Below are 21625 nucleotides of genomic sequence, written 5' to 3' on the forward strand. Positions count from 1 at the left end.
GTACTGAGGGAGTGCTGCACTGTCGGAGTCGGAGGGGCAGTACTGAGGGAGTGCTGCACTGTCGGAGTCGGAGGGGCAGTACTGAGGGAGTGCTGCACTGTCGGAGTCGGAGGGGCAGTACTGAGGGAGTGCTGCACTGTCGGAGTCGGAGGGGCAGTACTGAGGGAGTGCTGCACTGTCGGAGTCGGAGGGGCAGTACTGAGGGAGTGCTGCACTGTCGGAGTCGGAGGGGCAGTACTGAGGGAGTGCTGCACTGTCGGAGTCGGAGGGGCAGTGCTGAGGGAGTGCTGCACTGTCGGAGTCGGAGGGGCAGTGCTGAGGGAGTGCTGCACTGTCGGAGGTGCCGCCTTTCGGATGAGACGTTAAACCGAGGCCCCGTCTGTCTCTCAGGTGGGCATAAAAGACCCCACGGCACTATTTTGAAGAAGAGCAGGGGAGTTCTCCCCAGTGTCCTGGCCAATTTATCCCTCAACCAACATCACTAAAACAGATTATCTGGTCATTATCACATTACAGTTTGTGGAACCTCTCTGTGTGCAAATTGACTGCCACGTTTTTTACAGTACAACAGTGACTACACTTCAAAAGCACTTCATTGGCTGTAAAACACTTTGGGACGTCCTGAGGTTATGAAAGGTGCTATAAAAATACATGTTCATTTTCTCGATGTTAAAAGGATGTCAGTAATAATGTCAGGATGAGTTCTCTTAATTTTGAGAATACTGTACATTAAGACCTGTACCTAAGGTCATGGGTTTAATCTTAACACTGCTCTCTGTGATTTCTGAGAACTCCCTGTGGTATTCGAGACTTATAAACTTCCTGTTTGTGTGCCAGAAAAAAACCCCTGCTGATAATTGGTACATTTTAAAATGTGGCTCCTACCTGTGACCCAAAAGTGACCCCCAGGTCATGATATTGCACAGAAATATCTTATCTGCGGAAAATAAACTGTCAAGAAGCCTCCGCCCCACACACCACAGGGCGTGAGAGAGAACAAGCACTGGTTTACCGAAGGGAAAAAAAAACGGGCCAATCAAAACATTTGACCTTTTACCCTGAGACTTGGGTTCAAGTCTAATTCGAAGTGCTGGTACCTTTAGATGCCCATACACTTTTGCTTGTTTTGAACTTTTTATGACCTAAAGACAGTACTGGGCGTTTCTCCACTATCAATTGCTTCCTTTAACTCCTCTCACCTGCCCTCTCCACCCTCACCTCCAACAACTAATTCGTGGACTTCTTTAACGCTGGTAGAGACCATCCATTCAGCTGCCTCTCTGGTTCCCACCAAGGGTAGGACCCACTTACCCTACCCCTGAACCTCCACCTCTTTCTACTTCCTCTCCCATCTCCCCTCATGCCCTTTCCAAACTCATCTCATCCATGAGACCCACCTCCTGCTTCCATGACCCCATTCCCACTAAACTGCTGACCACCCATCTTCCATCCTGTCCCCCATGCTACTTGACATTGTAACTGGTTCGTTCTCCTCAGGTACTGTAGCTCTCCCTTTCAAAACAGCCCTGAGCACTCCCTCATAAATCCCACCCTCAGTCCCTCTGTCCTTGCAAACTACTAGCCCACCTCCAACCTCCGTTTCCTCTCCAAAGTCCTAGAACGTGTTGTACTTCCCAAATCCGTGCCCATCTTTCCCGCAACGCCATATTCAGATCTCTCCAATTAGGTTTCCACTCCTGCCGTTTCACTGAAACAGCCCTAACTAAAGTCATAAACAGCACCCCCTGTGACTATGACCATGATGCATTTCCCTTCCTCATCAGACTCGATCTGCCCGCACCCTTTAATATAATTGACCACATCATCCTCCATCAACACCTGCCCTCCATTGTCCAGTCTGGTGTGACTGCCCTCGCCTGGTTCGACTCATACCTATCTGATCATAGTCAGAGCATTTTCAGCAATGGCTTCTCTTCCTGCCCCACACTGTTACCTCTGGAGACCCCCCAGGATCTATCCATGGCCTTCTTCTCTTCATCATCTACGTGCTCCGTCTTGGTGACAGCATCTGCAAATATGGGGTCAACTTCCACATGTATGCTGATGACACCCAGCTCTACCTCTCCACCTCTATCTCTCTCAACCCCTCCCACTGCCTCCGTGCTGTCAGACTGCTTGATCAGCAGTCTTGGATGAGCTATGATTTCCTCCAGTTAAACATCGGGACGACCGAAGCCCCGGCCATAAGCCCTGTACCCTCGCTACCCATTCCATCCCCCTCCCCAGACACTGTCTGAGATGAACCAGACTGTGTAACCTTGGCATCAAAGGTTGACCACAACCTGACCAGTGTCAAGAAGCTGTTGACTTCTTGACACAGCAAGAAGTCAACAGCTTCAGGACAGGAGAGGAGGGGATTGGAGGGGGAGAAAAGGGAGGGACGCAGGGTTCATTTGGAACATAGGAACAGGAGGAGGCCATTCAGCCCGTCGAGCCTGTTCCGCCATTCAATTAGGTCATGGCTGATCTGTATCTTGACTCCATTTACTTGCCTTTGTTCCTTATTCCTTAATATCCTGGCCTAACAAAAATCTATTGATCTCAGTTTTGACATTTCCATTGACCCCCAGCCTCAACAGCTTTTTTTGGGGGAGAGAGTTCCAGGTTTCCACTCCCCTTTGTGTGAAGAAGTGCTTCCTGACATCATCCCTGAATGGCCTGGTTCTAATTTGAAGGTTATGCCCCCTTGTTTTGGACTCCGGGTGAGATGACTGGACGGGTGAGTCTACACAACAGGGGCCATTATCCACTGCGATGGGAATGGGATTGTGGGAATGACGTAGAGAGTGGGCAATGGAGCTTGTTATTACAGAGAGTATTAAATACAAGCGTCTCACATAACGACCAGCTGGCTCGGTACCAGAACACTTTGCAATGAAGGCCTTACATACTCCTGTCAAGTCGTTCCTTGCGATATTGTGTAATGAATGCTACTTTTTCCACAGGCAGGTTATTTATAAAAAAATGATCTGGTCTTTTGGTACACACACAGTATTACCCTGTCCTTGTGGTTAACTGTTGAAAAATCTTAGTGTACCCTTGGAGACAATTGCTGGAAATTATTGCTTGAAGCTGCGGTGTAAACGTCCTAAAAATAACCCGCACTGTTCTGCTTGATCGGAGGGAAGCTGTGGAGATGCTGAACAGCGCATAATCCGTGAGAGTGTGCAACAAGCATGACTGCGTGTGAGTGGTGTGAGTGTGTGGCTGACGATGATGACGGCTGCCTCTGGCCCCTTTTATACCAACTCCCAAAATATTCAGCCCCTGATTGGGCCAAGGACAAGGCTGCACTCTTGCCCGGGTCCAATTACAGAGTGTGAGTTCCTCCTGAGGGAGACCATGTTTCCTGTTGATACAGCAAGTGAAACAGAGAGCGAGCATGGGCACAGGGGCAGGCAGCCAATCTCACGGCTGACCCCCGCCACCTCTCGGAAACTCCTGGCAACGGTGAACCGGCAGACAGTTGGCAGCAGAGGTCCATTGTTCAAGAGCCAATCAGATGACTACAAAGTAAACACTGGGAGGTTCGTTCCTCAGAGCTGCCTGATAGAGTAAACTTGGCCCAATGTTCTGGGGATTGGAGACGGTCAGATCTGCAATTTGTGATTCACTCCTGGGGATTTGAAGGGAAACCAAAATCAGCTCATTTGTCGTAATCTGATGAAATTCATTCAAATCACTTGTGGCCAGTTTAGTCAAATTGTTAGAACCAAACAGGGCTCTGCTGAACCCTGATTAAAAATACTTGTGGATTCAGTAAGAAATTGAACAGTGTGTTCCCTTGTGGGCTTAAGTTCAGGATATCTGTGATTGACATATGGCAGAGTCATTTATCAAATCCGATACCATAAACTCTCTCACACCGACACCATGGCAGGTAATCCCACGCAGATAGATTCTGTATCAGAGCTGGTAGATTCCATGTCAGATGGGTTCTGGTCCCGTACTAAGTTCTAAATCGTTTAGATTTAATCTTATATCTATAGCCTCTCGTTCTAGACCCCTCCAGACTAAGCTTGTGTCTCTGTGTGTGTGTGGTGTGACTGCATGGCATTTGCATGGTTCTGTGTGTGGGGATGTGTGTGTGGGTGTGTAGGTGTATGTGTGTGTGTCTGTGTATCTGTGGCGTGTATGTGGGTTGTATGTGTGTACATGGGTGAGCAGGGTATGTGTGTGGGTGGGTGTGAGGAGTGTGTGTGTGGGGTGTAGGTGCAGGTACGTGGGTGTGTGTGGGTGGGTGTGTGCAGGCGTGCGTGTGTGTGTTTGTGTGGATGGGTGTGTGTATCAGTGTGTGTGGGGGTGGGGGTGTGTTTGTATGTCTGTTGTGGGTGTGTGGGCGGACATGTGTGTCGGTGTGTGTGTGGGTGTGGGTCTGTGTGTGTGTGGGTGTGTGTGGGTGTGTGTGTGGGTGTGTGTGTGGGTGTGTGTGTATGTGGGTGTGTGTGTGGTTGTGTGGGTGTGTGTGTATATGGGTGTGTGTGTGTGGGTGTGTGTGTGTGTGGGTGTGTGTGGGCGTGTGGGTGGCGTATGTCTGTGGGTGTGTGTGGGTGTGGGTGTGTGTGTGGGTGTGTGTGTGTGGTGTGTGTCTGTGGTTGGGTGTGTGTATGTGGGTGTGTGTGGGTGCATGTGTGTGTCTGTGGGTGTGTGTGCGTGTTGTGTGTGTGGGTGTGTGTGGCATATGTGTGGGTGTTTGTGTGGGTGTGCATGTGGGTGTAATGTGTGTATGTGGGTGTGTGTGTGGTTGTGTGGGTGTGTGTGTATGTGGGTGTGTGTGTGTGGGTGTGTGTGTGTGTGGGTGTGGGTCTGTGTGTGTGTGGGTGTGTGTGAATGTGGGTGTGTGTGTGGTTGTGTGGGTGTGTGTGTATGTGTGTGTGTGTGGGTGTGGGTGTGTGTGGGTGTGGGTGTGTGTGGGTGTGTGTGTGTGTGGGTGTGTGTGTATGTGGGTGTGTGTGTGTGTGGGGGTGTGTGTGTGTGGGTGTGTGTGTGTGTGGGTGTGTGTGTATGTGGGTGTGTGTGTGTGGGTGTGTGTGTGGCGTATGTCTGTGGGTGTGTGTGTGTGTGGGTGTGTGTGTGTGTGGGTGTGTGTGTGTGTGGGTGTGTGTGTGTGTGGGTGTGTGTGTGTGGGTGTGTGTGTGGCGTATGTCTGTGGGTGTGTGTGGGTGTGGGTGTGTGTGTGGGTGTGTGTGTGGGTGTGTGTATGTGGGTGTGTGTTTGTTGTGTGTGGGTGTGTGTGGATGTGGGTGTGATTGAGGGTTTGTGTGTGGGTGTGTGTGTGTGGTGTGTGTCTGTGGTTGGGTGTGGGTATGTGGGTGTGTGTGGGTGCATGTGTGTGTCTGTGGGTGTGTGTGCGTGTTGTGTGTGTGGGTGTGTGTGGCATATGTGTGGGTGTTTGTGTGGGTGTGCATGTGGGTGTAATGTGGGTGTGTGGGCTGTGTGTGTGTTGGCGTGTGTGTAGTTATGTGTGTGTGTGGGGTGTGAGTGTGGGGTGTGTGTTTGTATGGGTGTGAGTGGGTGTAATGTGGGTGTGTGGGCTGTGTGTGTGTTGGCGTGTGTGTAGTTATGTGTGTGTGTGGGGTGTGAGTGTGGGGTGTGTGTTTGTATGGGTGTGAGTGGGTGTAGAAACATAGAAACATAGAAAATAGGAGCAGGAATAGGCCATTCGGCCCTTCGAGCCTGCTCCGCCATTCAATATGATCATGGCTGATCCTCTATCCCAATACCATATTCCCACTCTCTCCCCATACCCCTTGATGCCTTTTGTGTCTAGAAATCTATCTGTCTCCTTCTTAAATATATTCAGTGACTTGGCCTCCACAGCCTTCTGTGGTAGAGAATTCCACAGGTTCACCGCCCTCTGAGTGAAGAAATTTCTCCTCATCTCAGTCCTAAATATCCTACCCCGTATCCTGAGACTGTGACCCCACGTTCTGGACCCCCCCCCCAGCCAGGGGAAACATCCTCCCCGCATCCAGTCTGTCTAGCCCTGTCAGAATTTAATACGTTTCAATGAGATCCCCTCTCATTCTTCCAAACTCAAGTGAATACAGGCCTAGTCGATCCAATCTCTCCTCATACGACAGTCCTGCCATCCCAGGAATCAGTCTGGTGAACCTTCGTTGTACTCCCTCTATGGCAAGTATATCCTTTCTTAGGTAAGGAGACCAAAACTGCACACAATACTCCAGGTGTGGTCTCACCAAGGCCCTGTATAACTGCAGTAAGACACCCTTGCTCCTGTACTCAAATCCTCTTGCAATGAAGGCCAACATACCATTTGCCTTCCTAACTGCTTGCTACACCTGCATGTTTGCTTTCAGTGACTGGTGTACAAGGACACCCAGGTCCCTTTGTACATCAACATTCTCCAATCTATCACCATTTAAATAATACTCTGCCTTTCAGTTTTTCCTTCCAAAGTGGATAACTTCACATTTACCCACATTATACTGCATCTGCCATGTATTTGCCCACTCACTCAACTTGTCTAAATCACCTTGAAGCCTCTTTGCATCCTCCTCACAGCTCACGATCCCACCTAGTTTTGAGTCATCAGCAAACTTGGAAATATTACATTTGGTTCCCTCATCCAAATCATTGATATATATTGTGAATAGCTGGGGCCCAAGCACTGATCCCTGCGATACCCCACGAGTCACTGCCTGCCACCCCACAAAAGACCCATTTATTCCTACTCTCTGTTTCCTGTCTGTTAACCAATCTTCAATCCATGCCAGTATCTTACCCCCAATCCCATGTGCTTTAATATTGCACACAAACCTCTTATGTGGGACTTTATCAAAGGCCTTCTGAAAATCCAAATAAACCACATCCACTGGTTCTCCCTTATCTATTCTACCAGTTACATCCTCAAAAAACTCCAGTAGGTTTGTCAAACATGATTTCCCTTTCATAAATCCATGTTGACTTTGTCTAATCCCGTTGATATTTTCTAAGTGTCCTGTTATCACATCCTTTATAATAGACTCCAGCATTTTCCCTACTACTGATGTTAAGCTAACCGGTCTGTAGTTCCCTGTTTTCTCTCTCCCTCCTTTTTTAAATAGTGGGGTTACATTTACCACCCTCCAATCTGCAGAAACTGTTCCATAATCTATAGAATTTTGTAAGATGACAACTAATGCATCCACTATTTCCATGGCTACCTCTTTTAGTACTCTGGGATGCAGATTATCAGGCCCTGGGGATTTATCGGCTTTCAGTCCCATTAATTTCTCCAGCACTATTTTTTTACTAATACTAATTTCCTTTAATTCCTCCTTCTCACTAGTCCCTTCCCTAGCATTTCTGGGAAGTTATTTGTGTCCTCTTCTGTGAAGACAGAACCAAAATATGTGTTTAATTGCTCTGCCATTTCCTTGTTCCCCATTATAAATTCTCCTGTGTAGGGTGTTTTGGATTGTTCTCACCCTATTGATCGGTGCGGATATCTGGTCCCCAGTCTAGCCAAGGAACACTTACACCTCACGGATCGGGGGTTCAGGAAAACGGGACTTATGCTAACGCACCTGCTGATGGATCACGTAGCTGAATAGCACAGAGAACACACAAACTCGGTGTTTGAATTGAATTGGAATGTTGGTTTTATTGCACCGTCAACACGAAGAAAATAATGATAAAATCGGTCCTGCACAGTACATTGAGTTACATACACCCATTACGTACTTTATCCCGCTAAACTAAGAGGTTGGTGGGGACCCTGGAGACACCTATCACACACACACACGTATGGTTGAGGCTCACCAATCCTTTGCACTTGCATGTCTGGCTGACCGGTTCTCTCACGTAGGGTTCGTTGGTATCGCTGGAAGCTGCTCTCCTCCCTGGAGAGCTCGGGTGAAAAAAAAAGAAAGAGCAGAACAAGAGCAAAAGCAAGAGAACAAACCAAGAGAGAGAGGGGTTTCGAGCCTCCACCTATATACCCCTCTCCCACAATGGTCCCCGCCATTAAATGAGGCACTTCATGTCTGTTTAAACATTTCTTACAAAGTCCTTGATGGCTTTTGATGGTCTCTCATCTTGTTGCAATTGCTTCTCTCGATTGGCCATTGTTCATTTCGATTGTCGAGCACTTGCCACACAAGGCTCCCTTTTCATCCCATGTCCTAGGTGTCGATTGGTTTTGCATCAGAACCGAGGCATGTGGAGCAGTTGCCTCTCTCAATGGCCGACTGCCTTTCGAATTAGTGCTGAGTGTTGACCACCTGCTGTAGGTTTTGCATTAAAACAGAGACATGTCTGAAGCAGTAATTCTCCCACCTTCCACTGTGTGTGTTGTTGATTCGTCTGGTGACCTCTCACCTATCCTTCCATCTTAGGATTTTGGTCAATGGGCAAAGTTTTACATACTCAGGGAAAAGGTGGAATTCCCAGAATTCTTACACCTGTTTCTTACTATAAGGGACCTACATTTGTCTTCACTCATCTTTTTCTTTTTACATACTTGTAGAAGCTTTTACAGTCCACTTTTATGTTCCTTGCAAGTTTACTCTCATACTCTATTTTTCCCTCTTACTCAATCTCTTGGTCCTTTTTTGCTGAATTCTAAACTGCTCCCAATCCTCAGGCTTGCTACTTTTTCTGGCAACTTTATATGACTCCTCTTTGGATCTAATACTATCCTTAATTTCTTTTGTTAGCCATGGTTGGGCCGCTTTTCCTTTTGTGTTTTTGCACCAGAAAGGAATGTATAATTGTTGCAATTCATGCATTCGTTCCTTAAATGTTAGCCATTGCGTATCCACCGTCATGCCTTTTAATGAAGCTTCCCAATCCATCATAGCCAACTCACTCCTCATACCTTCATAGTTTCCTTTGTTTAGATTTAGGACCCTAGTTTTGGATTGGACTACTTCACTTTCTAGCTTAATGAAGAATTCTATCATGTTATGGCATGTGGGTGTGTGTGAGTGTGGGATGTGTGTGGGTGTGGGTGAGCATGGGTGTTTGGGATGTGTGCGGAGTGTGAGTGTGGGGGTATGTGTGGGTGGGTGTGTATGCGGGTGTCCGTGTGTGTGGGGTGTATGTGTAGGTGTGTGTGTGTGGGTCTGTGTAGGCAGGTGTGTGGGTGGGTGTGTGTTTGTATGTCTGGTGTGGGTGTGTGGGTGGATGTATATGTCAGTGTGTGTGTGGGTGTGGGTGTGGGCGTGCATGTGGGCGTGTGTGGGTTTGTGTATGGTTGTGTGCGTGTGTGTGTTTGTGGGTGTGCGTGGGCGTGTTTGTGGGGTGTGTGGGTGTGGATGTGGGTGTATGTGGGTGTGTATTTGTGTGTGGGTGTGTGTGTGTGGCTTTGTGTGTGCGGATGGGTGTGTGTTGGTGTGTGTGTGTTTGTATGTCTGGTGTGGGTGTGTGGGTGGATTTATGTGTCGGTGTGGGTGTGGGGTGTGTGTAGATAGATAGATGTTAGATGAATAGATAGAGAGATAGATAGATGGATACAAGATAGTTGGATAGATTTCGAGACTGCAAGGTGATGTTAAAATGCCTGACAAGTAATTGTACAAAGTCATTATAAATATGGCTGAAGGTAATTTATTTCTGCACCAGTCCATGACGATGAGTTTCTAGCAGGGTCTTATCCTCCCGAATTTCTTCAAAGAAGCTGTTTTGAGTTGCCCCTGAAGGTTCAGCTGAGCCATCTAGATCACGTGGTCACAGGTTCGGTCTCTAGCCTGGGCTGAGTTAGTTGTGAGTTATCCGTCTAATGCTGAGTCACAGTTTCATATCTGTCGCCTCTTTCTAGTCTCCCAGGCTGAAATCATGCACTCTACCACTGTGACATTTTCAGTTGACTCATTGTTTGGGGCTAAATAGAACATGAAATGGATAGAGAAAGGGAGAAATAAGAGAATCAGATGAACGTTTAATGAAAAGAATATTTGCATAGTTTGCAAAGTTTCAGACGATTGATGGCGGACAGAATCCAAAATATAAACAGGACCTGTTGCTGGAAATAAAAACACAGTTCCAGCTCAGGTGGTCCTCATTTACCAGAACTCCAGATCTCATCAGTTGTAAGTTAAATAACGGGAAAGACTTTCCTCTCTCTTTCTGCCCAATTTAAGTGAATCTGAGACAGGACGTCCCCCAGATCCCAAACTTTCCTTCCCCATGGCCTTCAGCTTCTGACCTTTGCTGTCTCCTGCATCCTCCAGGTCTTGACCTTCACCCTCCCGCTACTGCTTCCAGGTTGCGACTTCCTACTTCCCGCATTGCAGCCTCCAGTCTCCACCCTCATGGACTCCAGCTTCTGACCTTTTACTCCCCCTCCTCCTCCCCCCCCCCCCCCACCCATCCTCCAGGTCTTAACCTTCTCTTTCCCTGCGACCTCACACTCCTCACCGTTCCTCTTCCTTATTTGGTCTCAAGGTCAAGAACAGCAATAAATTGGTCTTGAGATTCAATTTCAGCAGCAGACGCAATTAGGCTCCGCCTAGCCCTGTTCTCGAGTGAAGAAATAAAAGGGGGAAAATATTAAAGGATATTTCAAACCAATGCAATACCTACTGACGGGGTGGATAAATAAATCTTTAAAAATAAGAGGCCAATGCTCTTTGTTCAATATTTGCTGTTCTTGCCCATATATTTTTAGATTCAGTTCCAGAGGCTGAATTCAGAGTGTATCTGGTTTTAATCTGTTTCAAACAATACAGAAATTTATAGTATCATAGTATACTGCAGCACAGAAGGAGACCATTTGGCCCATCGTGCCTGTGCTGGCTCTTTGGTAGAGCTATCCAATCAGTCCCACCCCCCTGCTCTTTCACCATAGTCCTGTAAACATTTTCCCTTCGAGTATTTATCCAGTTCCTTTTTGAAAGTTATTATTGAATCTGCTTCCACCGCCCTTTCAGGCAGCGCATTCCAGATCATAACTCGCTGCGTTAAAAAAAAAGTTTCCTCATGATACCTCTGCTTCTTTTGGCAATCATTTTAAATCCTCTGGTTACCGACCCTTCTGCTACTGGAAACAGTTTCTCCTTATTTACTCTGTCAAAACCGTTCATGATTTTGAACACCTATCAAATCTCCCCTTAACCTTCTCTGCTCTAAGGAGAACAATCCCACGTTCTCCAGTCTCTCCACATAACTGAAGCCCCTCATCCCTGGCACCATTCCAGTAAATCTCTTCTGCACCCTCTCTAAGGCCTTGACATCCTTCTTAAAGTGTGGTGCCCTGAATTGAACACATTACTCCAGCTAAAGCTTAACCAGGTTTTATAAAGGTTTAGCATAACTTCTTTGCTTTGTACTCTATGCCTCTATTAATAAAGCCCAGGATCCCATATGCTTTTTTAACAGCCTTCTCAACTTGTCCTGCCACCTTCAAAGATTTGTGTACGTGCACCCCCAGCTCTCTCTGTTCCTGCACACCCTTTAAAATTGTACCATTTAGTTTATTTTGCCTCTCCTCATTCTTCCAACCAAATTATATCACTTCACACTTCTCTGCATTAAATTTCATCTGCCATGTGTCTGCCCATTTTACCAGTCTATGTCCTCCTGAAGTCTGTTACTATCCTCCACATTGTTTGCTGCATTCCCAAGTTTCGTGCCTTCTGCAAACTTTGAAATTATACCCTCTATACCCAAGTCTGGGTCATTAATATATATCAAAAAGAGCAGTGGTCTTAATACCAACCCCTAGGGAACACCACTGTATACTTCCCTCCAGTCTGAAAAACAACCGTTCACCACTACTTTCTGCTTTCTGTTCCTTAGCCAATTTTGCATCCATGCTGCCACTGCCCCTTTAATCCCATGGTCTTTAATTATGCTAACAAGTCTATTATGTGGTACTTTATCAAATGCCTTTTGAAAGTCCATATGCACTATATCAACCACACTACCCTCATCAACCCTCTCTGTTACTTCATCAAAGAACTCAATCAAGTTAGTCAAACAAGATTTTCCTTTAACAAATCCGTACTGACTTTCATTTATTAGCCCTAACTTTGTCCCGAATTATTGTCTCTAAAAGTTTTCCCACCACAGACGTTAGGCTGACATGCTTCTGGTTGCTGGGTTTATCCCTCTCCCTTTTTTGAACAGGGGTGTAACATTTGTAATTCTCCAGTCCTCTGGCACCACCCCAATACCTAAGGAGAATTGGAAGATTGTGGCCAGAGCCTTCGCAATTTCCACCCTTACTTCCCTCAGTAACCTCGGATGCATCCTATCTGGACCGGGTGACTTTTCTACTTTGAGTACTGCCAATCTTTTAAGTACCTCCTCTTTATCTATTTTTATCCTATCCGATATCGCTACTAGCTCCTCCTTTACTGCTCCAATGGCAGCATCCTCTTCTCCAGTGAAGACCGATGCAAAGTATTCATTTAGTGTCTCAGCCGTACCCTCTGCCTCCACAAGATGATCTTTTTTGTCCCTTATCAGCCCCCCTTCCTTTGACTATCCTTTTACTATTTATATGTTTATAAAAGACTTTTGGATTCCCTTTTATGTTAGCTGCTAATCTATTCTCATACTCTCTCTTTGCCCCTCTTATTCCCTTTTTTAGATCTCCTCTGTTCTTTCTGTATTCAGCCTGGTTCTCCTCTGTATTATGAACCTTACATTCGTCATAAACCTCCTTTTTCTGTTTCATTTTAATCTCTATATTGTTAGTCATCCAGGGAGACTGGATGACTAGCTTTGGGTGCCCTTCCTTTCCCCCTCGTGGGAATGTGTCTACTCTGTACCTGAACCATCTCCTCCTTGAAGGACTCCCACTGTTCAATTACTGTTTTGCCTACTAATTTTTGATTCCAATCCACCTGGGCAAGATCCCTTTTTAACACACTGAAATTAACCCTCCTCCAGTTAAGGATTTTTACGTTTGATTGTTTCTTGTCCTTTTCCATACATATTCTAAACCTAATGATATTATGATCACTGTTCCCTAAAAGCTCCCCCACTGAAACATGCTCCACTTGCCCCACTTCATTCCCCAGAACTTGATCCAGCCCTGCTTCCTCCCTCATTGGGCTGGAAACACTGATCAAGAAAATTCTCTTGTACACATTTCAGGTGTTCCTCCCCCTCTTTGCCCTTTACACTGTTACTATCCCAGTCTATATTGGGATAATTGAAGTCCCCTCCCCTTCTTTGAGCCAGGTCTCTGCTATTGCCACAATATCATATTCCCATGTGGCAACTCGTGCCTGCAGCTCACCAACCTTATTCACCACACTACATGCATCTACGCAGATGCGCACCAAACTCATCTCAGACTGCCTTGGATTTGCCCCCCGTCTGATCCCTCCTATTTCTGAACGATTCTTTACTCCAGAGCTACATGTCCCTCCCAGTCCTCTGTGCATCTTGTTTCTCCTCCCTAATGTTTCATCCTGGTGCCCATCCCCCTGCCAAATTAGTTTAAACCCTCCCCCACAGCGCTAGTTAACCTCCCCACGAGGACATTGGTCCCAGCTCTGTTAAGATGCAACCCATCTTGGTTGTACAAGTCCCTCCATACTTGCCCTCGAGGCAGTACAAAGAAGGTTCACTCAGTTAATCCCGGGGATATGGGGGCGGACATATGAGGAGAGGTTGAGTAGATTGGGACTCTACTCATTGGAGTTCAGAAGAATGAGAGGCGATCTTATTGAAACATATAAGATTGTGAAGGGGCTTGATCGGGTGGATGCGGTAAGGATGTTCCCAAAGATGGGTGAAACTAGAACTAGGGGGCATAATCTTAGAATAAGGGGCTGCTCTTTCAAAACTGAGATGAGGAGAAACTTCTTCACTCAGAGGGTGGTAGGTCTGTGGAATTTGCTGCCCCAGGAAGCTGTGGAAGCTACATCATTAGATAAATTTAAAACAGAAATCGACAGTTTCCTAGAAGTAAAGGGAATTAGGGGCTACAGGGAGCGGGCAGGAAATTGGACATGAATTTAGATTTGAGGTTAGGATCAGATCAGCCATGATCTTATTGAATGGCGGAGCAGGCTCGAGGGGCCGATTGGCCTACTCCTGCTCCTATTTCTTATGTTCTTATGTTCTCCTACCCCAGCACTGGTCCCAATGCCCCAGGAATATGAAGCCCTCCCTCCTGCACCATTTCTTCAGCCACGCGTTAACCTGCCTTATCCTACTATTCCTATAATCACAAGCGCGTGGCAATGGGAGTAATCCAGAGATTACTACCTTTGAGGTCCTGGCAGCCTGCTGACTCAGCGGTGAAAGTGCTGCCTCTGAGCCACGGCTGACACTTAAAAGCCTTTAGCATTCAGCAAAAGGATAGGATCTGAAGATGGGCTATTGTATTCGAGGCAACCGAGGGAGCTGACTGGGGCCTTTAACAAAGGCGAGGTGTGTCGCTGGGGGTGTTACAGCTGTCCGATGGAAGCCAGTAGAAGTGTGAAGGGAGAGGCACAGCCTGACTTCTCTTAAAAGAAGTTTCTGTAAAAACAATGTGAATCTAGAGTGCACATTCCCGGCCTGTGAAACTACAGAACAAATGGGGTCAAAGGTCAGATGGAGGAAATGGAAGTGGCCACAGATTAACCACTCAGGCTATTTTCAGCCTTGCTCACAACCTCACAGAGTGCAACGAAGCGTTCACAAGACCACAAGAACCATTCGGAGCTGCAGCAGCTGAACTGCGCTAACCTGGGAATTGTCCCACGCACACAGCGGAGTTCCACGTCCACCGGGCACCACGAGGCAGCTGGGAGGAGGAAGAGAATCACCCGCAGGCTTGTGACAGCCACATCAAAGCTGACCAGTGACTCAAGTACGAAGGCAGTGCTAAGAGTGCGGTGGGAGCTGGGTTCCCAGATGATGCAAACTCTGCGGTGTAACGAGGTGTAAATCGGGGCTGGAGCCGACTGTGTTGGGACCCTGCTCCCTTCTCCTGTCTGTCAGAATTTCCACGTCATTCAAAGCAGGTGTATTATGATACCAAGCAGGTGAGGAGATACCCATATAATGTATCTTCCTCCATTTGTGCCCTGTGTATCCCAGAGCTGCCAAGGTCCTTTGGGGGAGGGGGGTGTTGGTTAAATTTTAAATTAATGCAATTGATTGCAGGAAAGGAACACAGGTTCAGGAGCAGGCCATTCAGCCCCTCGAGCCTGTTCCGCCATTCTATTAGATCATGACTGATCTGTATCTCAATTCCATTTACCCCTCTTGTTCCATAACCCTTAATACCCTTGCCGAACAAAAATCGATCAATCTCAGTTTTGAAATTTTCAATTGACCCCAGCCTCAACAGCATTTTGGGGGAGAGAGTTCCAGATTTCCACTCCCCTTTGTGTGAAGAAATGCTTCCTGACATCACCCCTGAATGGCCTAACTCCAACTTTAAGGATATGCCCTCTTGTTCTGGATTTCCCACCAGAGGAAATAGTTTCTCTCTATCCACCCTCTAGAATCCTTTAATCATCTTAAAAACATCAATTAGATCACCCCTTAATCTTCTATATTTAAGGGAGTACAAGCCTAGTCTGTGCAACCTGTCCTCATAATTTAACTCTTTTAGCCCCGGTATCATTCTGGTGAATCCGCACTGCACCCCCTCCAAGGCCAATTTATCCTTCCTGAGGTGCGGTGCCCAGAACTGAATGCAGTACTCTAAATGGGGTCTAACCAGAGTTATATACAACTGTAACATAACTTCCACCCATTTGTATTCCAGCCCTCTTGAGATAAAGGCCAACATTCCATTAGCCTTTTAAATTATTTTTTGTGCCTGTCCGCTAGTTTTTAGTGATTTCTGCACATTGACCCAAAAAAGGTTCTTCCCCCCCATGGCCGCTGGGCCCATTTAGCGGCAAGGTGCCACAATGCAATCCCTCGCCCCCAATTTAGTGGCAGGTGTGGGTGCCAGCCTGCCATGTGGAAATACGCCAACCCTGGGGTCAGAGCCGCAAATACCAGCTGGGCAGAGGTCGCACCCCGCTGGGCCATGAGGTTCGATCGCACCTCCCTCTATCTTTACGTTCCAGGATCTCTGAGCCTGAGTGCAAACTGCTGAAGGTGTCGCCTCTGCACTCTCCAAGCCAGCTGGCCCTCCGTCAACCCCATCTTCAAGGCAACTGGGTGCGGCCCGGCTCTGATGGGGCAAGTGTCGCACTGGGGAGAAGGTCAGGGGCGGGTGTCACGGCCTGGTGAACGGACCCCGGTCCCTCCACGTGGCAGGTCTCCAAACGTCAGCTTGAACTGGGCGTGAAAATAAAGAAAGAAAGAACTTGCATTTATATAGCACCTTTCACAACCTCAGGACATCCCAAAACACTTTACAGCCAATGAAGTACCTTTGAACTATAGTTACTGTTGTAATATAGGAAACGCTGTAGCCAATTTGTGCACAGCAAGATCCCACAACGAGCAACGTGATAACGACCAGATATTCTGTTTTAGTTGTTGGTTGAGTGATAAATATTGGCCGGGACACCGGGAGAATTTTTTGCTCTTCTTTAAATAGTGCCCTCATCCAAAAGGCGGCAACTCTGACAGTGCAGCACTCCCTCAACACTGCACTGGGAGTGTCAGCCTGGATTATGTGCTTAATTCTCTGGAGTGGGAGCTTGAACCCACAGACTTCTGACTCAGAGGTGAGAGTGCTACTCACTGAACCACGGCTAAAGGATATTTTAAGGTCCTTTATGGACAGAAGCTATAGTCAGTCCAGCAAGAACCAGCATGAGCTAAAGCAAGCATCCGTGGTGCTGCAGACTCAAATGTTGCCCACTGGTTGCATCCCAGGCACACATTGGGTGGCAAGAAACTTCAGGGCAGGATGGGCTGGGTGGGTGAGTGCCTCGTGGGGTCCTTGCCCGCCATTCAAGACTGCTGACAGGGATGAGTAGTGGGATGGACTTGAAGGAAAGAAGTGTGAGGGACCTCTTTGCCAGTTCTGTGTTATCTCGGTCTGCTCTACGATGTCTTTCTGTTATCTCGGTCTACTCTACGATGTCTTTCTGTGTTATCTCGGTCTACTCTACGATGTCTTTCTGTGTGATCTCGGTCTACTCTACGATGTCTTTCTGTGTTATCTCGGTCTACTCTACGATGTCTTTCTGTGTTATCTCGGTCTACTCTACGATGTCTTTCTGTGTTATCTCGGTCTACTCTACGATGTCTTTCTGTGTTATCTCGGTCTACTCTACGATGTCTTTCTGTGTTATCTCGGTCTACTCTACGATGTCTTTCTGTTATCTCGGTCTACTCTACGATGTCTTTCTGTGTGATCTCGGTCTACTCTACGATGTCTTTCTGTTATCTCGGTCTACTCTACGATGTCTTTCTGTGTGATCTCGGTCTACTCTACGATGTCTTTCCGGGCAGGTCACTCGAGTTTGAGGACCTGCACAGAGTCTTAATGAAAGGACTCGGAGTCCGGGGTCAGGTGTTAAAACCCGTTAATGACAGTAGATGGCTCGACCTGTGATTGGTCAATGCTGAATGCCGGGTGATGGCTAAGTGACCCGGTCACCTCCAGAAAGGGTCAAAGGCGATGAGCCCCCGGGGGAGGGGAGCGGGACCCTCGATGGAGGAAATGGTGTCAAAAGGCCAATGAACTAATCCAACAGCAACAACACAACTTGCGTTTATATAGTGCCTTTAACATCCCAAGGTGCTTCACAGGACCGTTATCAAACAAAAATTTGACACCGAGCCACATAAGGAGATGTTATGGCAGATGACCAAATAATTGGTCAAAGAGGTAGGTTTTAAGGAGCGTCTTAAGGGAGGAGAGAGAGGCGGAGACGTTCAGGGAGGGAATTCCAGAGCTTAGGACCTAGGCAGCTGATCCTTGAAATAGCCAATGATGTCCACAACCTGCAAATCATGATGGAGCCGCCGAACAGAACAAGTCAATGACAGAGCGACGGTGGACAGTCCCAAACACAACCCCAGGGTTCAGGTGTGGAGAACAGTCAGAGGAGTTCCGACGATTGTTGACCGATGAAGATGAGTCTTAGGTTCCTTCAAGGATACACCAGGGGTGAAGTTTGAGGAGGCTTTGAAGGCCAAGGGCTTGGAGGAATGCAGTCCTGCCTCTCAGACCAAATTCAAAACTCAGTAACCAAGTTCCCTTTAAATCCCACAGACAATATCAAGCAGTGGACGCTTGCCCCCAGCATTGTCCACCTGAGATGTCTAGACCCAACAAACGACCTTCCATTCCATGCACCCAACACAGCTTTGTCCCCGCTTCCAGTTTAGATCCACGGCCAATCACCAGTGGCATGAGGAACTTGGTGAAGGGCCTACAGGTTGAGCCCAGTGATTTAAAACCTCTCCTGACAATTAAAACCCCCTTTTTATGGAGCTCAGCTGATTGTGAAAAAGGATTTCAGCTCGAACGACATTGCAACAGAGCTCGGAGCAGCTGAAGGGCGATTTTAACTGAAGGTGTGGAACGGGTGGGCAGCAGTGAGACTGTGTGCTGCCTGCTCGCACTGCCATTTTGAGGCCTGGGCCTCATTGACATGCAGATGGTGAGCTGGGGGTGGGAAGCAGGCACCTTATTGTAGCTCTCTAGGTGTTGGAGGCTGTTGGACAGCTGGCAGCGGGCTGGAGCTTTTGGGTGGGCCCAGGAGGAATATTTCCTGGGCTGTAGTCTCAGTGGAATTACACGATCCCTTTAAAGAGCAGGAGTAGGAGCAGGAGTAGAGCAGGAGTAGGAGTAGGAGCAGGAGTAGAGTAGGAGTAGGAGCAGGAGTCGGAGTAGAAGCAGGAGTAGAGCAGGAGTAGGAGTAGGAGCAGGAGTAGAGTAGGAGCAGGAGCAGGAGTAGAGCAGGAGCAGGAGTAGGAGTAGGAGCAGAAGTAGAACAGGAGCAGGAGTAAGAGTAGGAGCAGAAGTAGAGTAGGAGTAGGAGCAGGAGTAGCACAGGAGCAGGAGTAGGAGCAGGAGTAGGAGCAGGAGCAGGAGTAGGAGTAGGAGCAGGAGTAGAACAGAAGCAGGAGTAGAGCAGGAGAAGGAGCAGGAGTAGGATCAGGAGCAGGAGTAGGGCAGGAGTAGGAGCAGGAGTAGAGTAGGAGCAGGAGTAGGAGCAGGAGCAGGAGTAGGGCAGGAGTAGGAGCAGGAGCAGGAGTAGGGCAGGAGTAGGAGCAGGAGCAGGAGAAGGAGCAGGAGTAGGATCAGGAGCAGGAGTAGAGTAGGAGTAGGAGCAGGAGTAGAGCAGGAGTAGGAGCAGGAGCAGGAGTAGAGCATGAGTAGGAGCAGGAGCAGGAGTAGTGTGGGAGAAGGAGCAGGAATAGGATCAGGAGTAGGGCAGGAGTAGGAGCAGGAGCAGGACTGGAGTAGGAGAAGGTGCAGGAGTAGGAGTAGAGTAGGAGAAGGAGCAGGATCAGGAGTAGAGTAGGAATAGTAGTAGGAGCAGGAGAGGAGTAGGATCAGGAGTAGGGCAGGAGTAGGAGCAGGAGCAGGAGTAGAGTAGGAGAAGGAGCAGGAGCAGGACTGGAGTAGGAGAAGGAGCAGGAGTAGGAGTAGAGTAGGAGAAGGAGCAGGATCAGGAGAAGAGTAGGAGTAGGAGTAGGAACAGGAGTAGAGTAGGAGAAAAAGCAGGATCAGGAGTAGAGTAGGAGTAGGAACAGGAGTAGAGCAGGAGCAGGAGCAGGAATGCTCTACCTGGCCCCACAAGGGCCTTCCCTGCTGTGCCCCCCCCCACCAATCCCTACTGACCTTGCCAGGGACTGTTTCCGTGGGACCCCAGCGGCTGTCTGAACCCCCACAAACATTGACTCCCTCCTGCCGATGGTGACACAATTCCCACTGGGTTTGGGCGGGAGTCAGTGTCGGAGCAAATGAGGCTCGGGATCTACTGGGTCTCACACTCTGCGGGGGGGGGGTCGGACAGTTTGTTCAGGGCCTTGGAGTCCTCCCCCACGAATCCCGCCCCAAGGTAAAATCAGCCCCCTTGTATTTTCTTTCTCCGAATGTGTTGATGGAGAGTGAGTAAGGCTGTCATCATGTACTGTACATGTGTCACTTCTTGTTTGAACTGATCTGGGGATAAATAAATCAGACAAAAATTATTCAAAGATACCTTTATTTATATATCTGATTTGGATGAGGGGGCGGTTGTTTGCTGATTCATTCCAAAACTGCAAAAAAAATTATCGTTAAAGCAAAGAAAAACAGCTGTAAACAAGAATCACACAATGAATATATAACGGTTAGAATAAATACCACAGCAGCAGTTCCCGTTATGCTTTTATATACAGCTCACTGGGTTTGCTAGCCCTGGTTCAGCGGGTTGCACTCTCGCCTCTGAGTCAGAAGGCCGTGGATTCATGTCCCACTCCAGAGTCTTGAGCACATAATCCAGGCCGACACTCCAGAGCAGTACAGAGGGAGCGCGCTTTTAAGGCTCCCTCACTGAGATTGATTGGCCATGGGATGCAGCACGTGCAGCCGCAGTATGGCAAGGCTATCCTAGATTGGGTATTGTTCCATGAGAAGGGGTTAATTAATGATCTTGTTGTGCTGGGTCCTTTAGGGAAGAGTGACCATAACATGATAGAATTCTTCATTAAGATGGAAAGTGAAGTAGTCCAATCCGAAACTAGGGTCCTAAATCTAAACAAAGGAAACTATGAAGGTATGAGGAGTGAGTTGGCTATGATAGATTGGGAAGCTTCATTAAAAGGCATGACAGTGGATAGGCAATGGCTAACATTTAAGGAACGAATGCATGAATTGCAACAATTATACATTCCTTTCTGGCGCAAAAACACAAAAGGAAAAGCGGCCCAACCATGGCTAACAAAAGAAATTAAGGATAGTATTAGATCCAAAGAGGAGTCGTATAAAGTTGCCAGAAAAAGTAGCTAGCCTGAGGATTGGGAGTAGTTTAGAATTCAGCAAAAAAGGACCAAGAGATTGATTAAGAGGGGAAAAATAGAGTATGAGAGTAAACTTGCAAGAAATATAAAAGTGGACTGTAAAAGTTTCTACAAGTATGTAAAAGGAAAAAGATTAGTGAAGACAAATGTAGGTCCCTTATAGTAAGAAACAGGAGAATTTATAATGGGGAACAAGGAAATGGCAGAGCAATTAAACAAATACTTTGTTCTGTCTTCATGGAAGAGGACACAAATAACTTCCCAGAAATGCTAGGGAACCAAGGGACTAGTGAGAAGACGGAATTAAAGGAAATTAGTATTAGTAAAAAAAAATATGCTGGAGAAATTAACGGGACTTAAAGCCAATAAATCCCCAGGGCCTGATAATCTGCATCCCAGAGTACTAAAAGAAGTAGCCATGGAAATAATGGATGCATTAGTTGTCATCTTCCAAAATTCTGTAGATTGTGGAACAGTTCTTGCAGATTGGAGGGTGGCAAATGTAACCCCACTATTTAAAAAAGGAGGGAGAGAAAACAGGGAATTACAGATCTGTTAGCTTAACATCAGTAGTAGGGAAAATGCTAGAGTCTATTATAAAGGATGTGATAACAGGACACTTAGAAAATATCAACGGGATTAGACAAAGTCAACATGGATTTATGAAAGGGAAATCATGTTTGACAAACCTACTGGAGTTTTTTGAGGATGTAACTGGTAGAATAGATAAGGGAGAACCAGTGGATGTGGTTTATTTGGATTTTCAGAAGGCCTTTAATAA

Source organism: Heptranchias perlo, chromosome 29 (genome assembly GCF_035084215.1).
Source record: "Heptranchias perlo isolate sHepPer1 chromosome 29, sHepPer1.hap1, whole genome shotgun sequence".
Classification (NCBI taxonomy): Eukaryota; Metazoa; Chordata; class Chondrichthyes; order Hexanchiformes; family Hexanchidae; genus Heptranchias; species Heptranchias perlo.